Consider the following 7,587-nt stretch of genomic DNA (forward strand, 5'->3'; position numbering starts at 1 on the left):
GACTGGCAAGATACCCCTGCAGGGATGACAGTGGAACAACAATGGCAGGTATTTCTGGGAATAATACAGAAGGTGCAGGATCAGTTCATTCCAAAGAGGAAGAAAGATTCCAAGGGGAGTAAGGGGCGACCATGGCTGACAAGGGAAGACCAGGACAGTATAAAAATAAAAGAGAAGTATAACGTAACAAAGATGAGCGGGAAGCCTGAGTGAGGATTGGGAAACTTTTAAACGGCAACAAAAGATAACTAAAAAGGTAATACAGGGGGGGGAGGGGGGGGGGGAGATAAGGTACAAAGGTAAGCTAGCCAAGAACGCAGACTGTAACAGGTGAATTTATTATAGGGAACAAAGAAATGGCAGATGAGTTGAACAGGTACTTTGGATCTGTCTTCAAGTTCAAGTTCAAGTGAGTTTATTGTCATGTGTCCCTAATTCTTGCTTTGCTTAAGCATACAGAACACAGTAGGCATTTACTACAAAACAGATAAGTGTGTCCATACACCCTAATGTACATATATACACACATGAATAAATAAACTGATAAAGTGCAAATAACAGAAAGTGGTTATTAATAATCAGAGTTTTGTCCGAGCCAGGTTTAATAGCCTGATGGCTGTGGGGAAGTAGCTATTCCTGAACCTGGTTGTTGCAGTCTTCAGGCTCCTGTACCTTCTACCTGAAGGAAGACACATACAATCTCCCTGATGTACTAGTGGCCAGAGGACCTAGGGTGACAGAGGAACTGAAGGAAATTCACATTGGGCAGGAAATGGTGTTGACTAGACTGATCGGACTGAAGGCTGATAAATCACCAGGGCCTGATGGTCTGCATCCCAGGGTACTTAAGGAAGTGGCTCTAGAAATCATGGATGCATTGGTAATCATTTCCCAATGTTCTACACATTCAGGACCAAATTCTGTGGATTGAAGGGTCGCGAATGTTACCCCACATTTTAAGAAAGACGGGAGAGAGAAATCAGGGAATTATAGACCAGTTAACCTGACATCAGTGGTGGGGAAGATGCTGGAGTCAATTATAACAGATGAAATAGCGGCACATTTGGATAGCAGTAACAGGATCGGTCTGATTCAGCATGGATTTATCAAGGGGAATTCATGCTTGACTAATCTGGAATTTTATGAGGGTGTAACTAGGAAAATGGACAAGGGAAAGCCAGTGGATGTAGTGTACCTGGACTTTCATAAAGCATTTGATAAGATCCCACATAGGAGATTAGTGGGCAAAATTACAGCACATGATATTGGGGGTAGGGTACTGACATGGATAGAAAATTGGTTGGCAGATAGGAAACAAAGAGGAGGGATTAACGGGTCCCTTTCAGAATGGCAAACAGTGACTAATGTGGTACCGCAAAGCTCGGTGCTGGGACTGCAGCTATTTACAATATACATTCATGATTAAGATGAAGGGATTCAAAGTAACATGAGCAAATTTGCAGATGACGCAAAGCTGGGTGACAGTGTGAACTGTGAGGAGGATGCCATGAGGATGCAGAGGGACTTGGGACAGGTTGGGTGAGTGGGCAGATGCATGGCAGATGCAGTTTAATGTGGATAAATGTGAGGTTATCCACCTTGGTGACAAGAACAGGAAGGCAGATTGTCTGAATGGTGTCATTGGGGAAAGGGGAAGTACAAAGAGATCTGGGGGTCCTTGTTCATCAGTCACTGAAAGTAAGCACACAGGTCCAGCAGGCAGTGAAGTAAGCTAATGGCATGTTGGGCTTCAAAACTAGAGGAATTGAGTACAGGAGCAAAGAGGTCCTTCTGCAGTTGTACTAGACTGAAGTGAGACCAAACCTGGAGTATTGTGTGCAGTTTTGGTCTCCAAATTTGAGGAAGGGCATTCTTGCTATTGAGGGAGTGCAGCTTAGGTTCACAAGGTTAATTCCCGGGATGGCGGGACTGTCATATATTGATAGAATGGAGCAGCTGGGCTTGTATAGTCTGGAATTTAGGATGGAAGGGGATCTTATTGAAACATATAGGATTATTAAGGAATTTGACACGCTAGAGGCAGGAAACATGTTCCTGATGTTCAGGGAATCCAGAACCAGGGGCCACAGTTCAAGAATAAGGCATAGGCCATTTAGAGATGAGGAAAAACATTTCACCCCGAGTTGTGAATCTGTGGAATGATCTACCTCAGAAGGCAGTGGAGTCCAATTCTCAGGATGCTTTCAAGAGAGAGTTTGATAGAGCTCTTAATGATAGCGGAGTCAGGGGATATGGGGAGAAGGCAGGAATGGGGTACTGATTGTGGATGATCAGACATGATCATATTGAATGGCTCGAAGGACCTACTCCTGCACCATTTGTCTTTTATTGTAACATGTCAGAGATAATGTGATGGAACATTTTAAGATCAGCGGCAGATTTAAATGTGTGGGGGTTGGAAATATTGTCACTACTTATGGGGAGAAGAAAAATTAAACCTGAAATGTATGATGGCCTTTAATAAATTCTACAAGAATAACAGTAAAAAGAATGTGGAACTCACAGGGTGGCCTGAAGACAATATTGCAGATAAATTTAAGTTGAAGTAGGTTAAATACATGAAGTTTCCTGGAATTTGGGGCATTATTGTCGGATGTGGTGAGTAGTTCGACAGATGGAACATTGACCTAGTACTGAAATACTGGTAAATGCAGCATTTATTTCAGAAATTTAACCCACCATTTTGTTACTGTGCACTTTCACTTTGCCAACTGTAGTGTAACCCCTCACCTTCAGAAATATCACACCGTCCTTGTGGTCTATCTGTCCCTGTAATTTTGAGAGTTCCTCCTGAATGGAATTTAAATTCTCTTGAATCTCTTGAAGATTTTTCTCCATTGTTTTTACAATCTTCTCCTCTTCTTCCCGGACATCTCCGAGTAAGCGCTGCTCTTTCTCAGTGAGAATCTGGTGCAGTTCAGCAAACTGGGATGTGATCAGTGACTGAAGGTTGTGTGACTCTTCCTGTCAGATGAAAGATGCAAATCAATATAAACCACGTCAAAGCAAAACTGGCAAAGTCTATAGCAAAATTGGGAAAATCAAGACACATTCTGGACCACAAATTATTACATACTCTGTATAATACACTCATATTGCCATATCTGAGTTACTGTGTGGAGATATGGGTTAACACCTACAAAACCAACCTACAGCCGTTATGCACATTACAAAAAACAGCAATAAGAATTATCAATAACGTTGAATATCTTGAACATACCAATTTATTATTCTTAAAGTCACATACACTGAAGTTCACTGATCTGGTTAAATTTAAGACTGCGCAAATCATGTACAAAGCAAGAAATAATTTACTTCCAAGAAATATACAAAAACTGTTTATGGAAAGACAGGGTGGGTATAATTTGAGAGGGGAACATAATTAAAAAAAACTCTTAAACAGAACAACTCTTAAAAGTATGTGCATAGCAATCAGTTTAAAAAGATGTACAAAAACACTTGTTTAAAGGGGTATTGGAATGAGGATAGGTGAGTGGGATATTTGTTATACTGATTGTATTGGGAAGGGTGATTATAGAGTGATAGAAACATAGAAACATAGAAATTAGGTGCAGGAGTAGGCCATTCGGCCCTTCGAGCCTGCACCGCCATTCAATATGATCATGGCTGATCATCCAACTCAGTATCCCGTACCTGCCTTCTCTCCATACCCTCTGATCCCTTAGCCACAAGGGCCACATCTAACTCCCTCTTAAATATAGCCAATGAACTGGCCTCGACTACCCTCTGTGGCAGAGAGTTCCAGAGATTCACCACTCTCTGTGTGAAAAAAGTTCTTCTCATCTCGGTTTTAAAGGATTCCCCCCCTATCCTTAAGCTGTGACCCCTTGTCCTGGACTTCCCCAACATCGGGAGCAATCTTCCTGCATCTAGCCTGACCAACCCCTTAAGAATTTTGTAAGTTTCTATAAGATCCCCTCTCAATCTCCTAAATTCTAGACAGTATAAACCAAGTCTATCCAGTCTTTCTTCATAAGACAGTCCTGACATCCCAGGAATCAGTCTGGTGAACCTTCTCTGCACTCCCTCTATGGCAATAATGTCCTTTCTCAGATTTGGAGACCAAAACTGTACGCAATACTCCAGGTGTGGCCTCACCAAGACCCTGTACAACTGCAGTAGAACCTCCCTGCTCCTATACTCAAATCCTTTTGCTATGAAAGCTAACATACCATTCGCTTTCTTCACTGCCTGCTGCACCTGCATGCCCACTTTCAATGACTGGTGTACCATGACACCCAGGTCTCGCTGCATTCACCCCTTTTCCTAGTCGGCCACCATTTAGATAATAGTCTGCTTTCCTGTTTTTGCCACCAAACTGGATAACCTCACATTTATCCACATTATACTGCATCAGCCAAACATTTGCCAACTCACCCAGCCTATCCAAGTCACCTTGCAGTCTCCTAGCATCCTCCTCACAGCTAACACTGCCCCCCAGCTTAGTGTCATCCGCAAACTTGGAGATATTGCCTTCAATTCCCTCATCCAGATCATTAATATATATTGTAAATAGCTGGGGTCCCAGCACTGAGCCTTGCGGTACCCCACTAGTCACTGCCTGCCATTGTGAAAAGGACCCGTTTACTCCTACTCTTTGCTTCCTGTTTGCCAGCCAGTTCTCTATCCACATCAATACTGAACCCCCAATGCCTTGTGCTTTAAGTTTGTATACTAATCTCTTATGTGGGATCTTGTCGAAAGCCTTCTGGAAGTCCAGATACACCACATCCACTGGTTCTCCCCTATCCACGCTACTAGTTACATCCTCGAAAAATTCTATAAGATTCGTCAGACATGATTTACCTTTTGTAAATCCATGCTGACTTTGTCCAATGATTTCACCACTTTCCAAATGTGCTGCTATCCCATCTTTAATAACTGACTCTAGCAGTTTCCCCACTATCGATGTTAGACTAACTGGTCTGTAATTCCCCGTTGTATATATGACTAAGATACTGTATAGTATATGCGGGTTTTTTATTTTATTTCTCTTTTTTGTATGGCTTTGTAAATATTTGATTAGTGTTCAAATGTAACTAATTTGGTGTACATATAGTGGATGGTGTACATATGGTGTACATATAGCAGCTAAATTTGTATAAGATAATTACAAGCAGTTGAATAAGGGGTGGGAATTAATAAGCTTTGGCTTCTTCCTGCTGCTTTTCGGACACATATGATTTCATTTATGTATAGATATTGTTTATGACACTTTATAAATATTCTTGTTTTGTTTTTTGTATGCTGTTTCACATTTGCTTTTTATTCTTTTATTCTGTTCGAAATAAATAATAAAATTAAATTAAAAACATATATATAATGTGTCACTCTGCCGTGTTTCCTCATGACATGGAATGTGACAATCAGCTAATCAATGTCGAGTTCTGGAGTGCAGAAATATGCCATTCGGCCCAACATGTCCATGCTGGGCTCTGTACGTATCTACACTAATCCCATTTACATGTATTTAATCCATAGCTTTCATTACCTTGGCAATTTAAGTACTCGTCTTGATAATTATGAAATATTATGTGAAAGTAACGCACAATCAAATAATTCCCATTTCCCCAGTATAATTCCCTGCAGCCTATTCCATTTCATGTGTCCATTAACCCTCAGTGGACAGAACCAGGTCATCAGAAGTAGCAGACACCAGCACCACTTAGAATGACAGACTACATAGAGTCACACAGCAAGATTGATTAGTAGGACTGGGTGTTACAATACCTAAGATTTTCACTACAATTGACATTCATGGGTATGACCACCAAGTGAATTTGGTAACAATCAGACACATCTTCAGTTGTCTACCTCAACGTCACTGGGTGTTTCGGCCTTTTATCACAAGACATCCTCAGTCGAGGCAGGCCCACCGCAGGGTGATCAGACCTGGGTGTGTGTCTTATTGCTGGTCTCTAGATGGTCACGTGGCAGCCCAGACAGCATCTATCCTCTTCAGCCACAGCCAGTGACTGCTCCGTTCGGCAGCATTGGCAAGTTCTTTTCTTGCCCTCCTTTGTGCCTGCCCTCTGACTCCTACTTCCCTCAGGAGCCTTGCGGTGGAACTGGCTACAAAGCCCCTGCACCCCACCGCCACTGGACACACCCTTAGACTCCAACCTCTCTCCTCTGCTGCAAGGTTTGAATATCAAAGCTTTTTCCTTTCATAAGCCTCATCCACAGCCTCCTCCCATGGGACCGTCAGCTCAATGATGAAAAAGTGTTAGATACCGACCAACACGCCCCATCTGCACTAGTTCCACTTGTCCGCATTTGGCCAAGACAGTTCTAAAACGGTGCTCTCCACAAATTTGTTTGAATATCTTTTAAATGTTGTTACTGTACCCGAGTATGCTACCTCATCTGGCAGCTCGTTCCATGTACCCTAGTACTTCCACAGTTGTCATTCACATTCATTTTAAATCTTTTCCCTCTCAGCTAAAACCAAAATGCTCCACATTCTCGATCCCCATACTAAGGGTACGAGATTGACCATCCAGCATATCATTTCATTTGATGATATTCTACACCTGCCACAGACTGCTGTGGTCCAGGGAGTAAAGTCCTTGGCTGCTCAACCTCTACCAAGAGTTCTGGCTCTCAACTACTGAGTTCTATAAAGGTTCTTGATTCTTGGTTTCTTGGTCCTCCAAAATATTCCAAATGGAATTTAAACTGGAGATGGTACCTCATGGTGGTACCCCATCTCCCCCCTTCCCCACACCTCTCTCCCTCTCCCCTCTCTCCTCCCCTCCCCCACCACTCTCTCCTCCCCCTCTCCATCTCCCTCTCCTCACCCCTCCCCCACTCCTCCCATCCCTCTCTCCCAAATTATTGCACACATCACTGCATCAAATCCACACAAGAACATTAAATCGATAGCACAAAGCCTCACCTGAACTCCAAAAATGCACTTTTTCTGTTCCTGCTCCATTTTCTGGATCTCTGATTCCATTTCTGTGAGAGATTCGAAAGAAGATTTCACCTGTTCCTGGGGTTGGGTTTCAGATCAGAGAATAAAAATGTCAGACAAGGAAGAAAAGATTAGACAATGATGTGATCAAAAGTGATTTGGTTTTACCTTGTAGAATTCAATTGCTTCTTCTATCAGCGTTAAGCTGTGAGACTTGTGTTCCCGCGCAGTTGCACAAATCAAACAGATCAGTTTCTTGTCAGTTTTACAAAACAGCTTCAGTTCTTCCTGATGTTTCTCGCACTGAAGTTTGCTTTTCTTCGCTTTGAGATTCAGGCTCAGTGTTCGAGCTTTCTCAGACAGTCTAACCAAGGCCCGATTCATCCTGAGGGTGCGGTTTGCAGAATCCTCTCTGCATTCCGGGCAGGAGTTTCTCCCCTCCCTGTCCCAACTCTGTGTGATACAGGAGCGGCAGAAGTTGTGCCCGCAGTCCAGCGCCACCGGATCGGTGAAGAAATCCAGGCAGATGGGACAAACTACCTCCTCAGTCCAACTCCCGGCCGGGCGTTTCGCAGCCATTTTATTATCTCCCTGGTTCAATATGTTTTCACTGACGTGTAGTTGCTGAA

General features: G+C 42.9%; 1 long non-coding RNA gene across 1 annotated transcript; it reads right to left on the reverse strand.

The window, feature by feature from the left end:
- Positions 1-2,941: 2,941 nt before the first annotated feature.
- LOC116966288 lies at positions 2,942-7,177 on the reverse strand. The gene is made up of 3 exons (XR_004409974.1): positions 7,127-7,177; positions 6,941-7,036; positions 2,942-2,985 (listed from the first exon to the last, which is right to left on the reverse strand). It is a non-coding gene; the product is annotated as an uncharacterized LOC116966288 (long non-coding RNA).
- Between the last annotated feature and the right edge of the window lie 410 nt (positions 7,178-7,587).

This window comes from Amblyraja radiata, chromosome 36 (assembly GCF_010909765.2).
Source record: "Amblyraja radiata isolate CabotCenter1 chromosome 36, sAmbRad1.1.pri, whole genome shotgun sequence".
NCBI lineage: Eukaryota > Metazoa > Chordata > Chondrichthyes > Rajiformes > Rajidae > Amblyraja > Amblyraja radiata.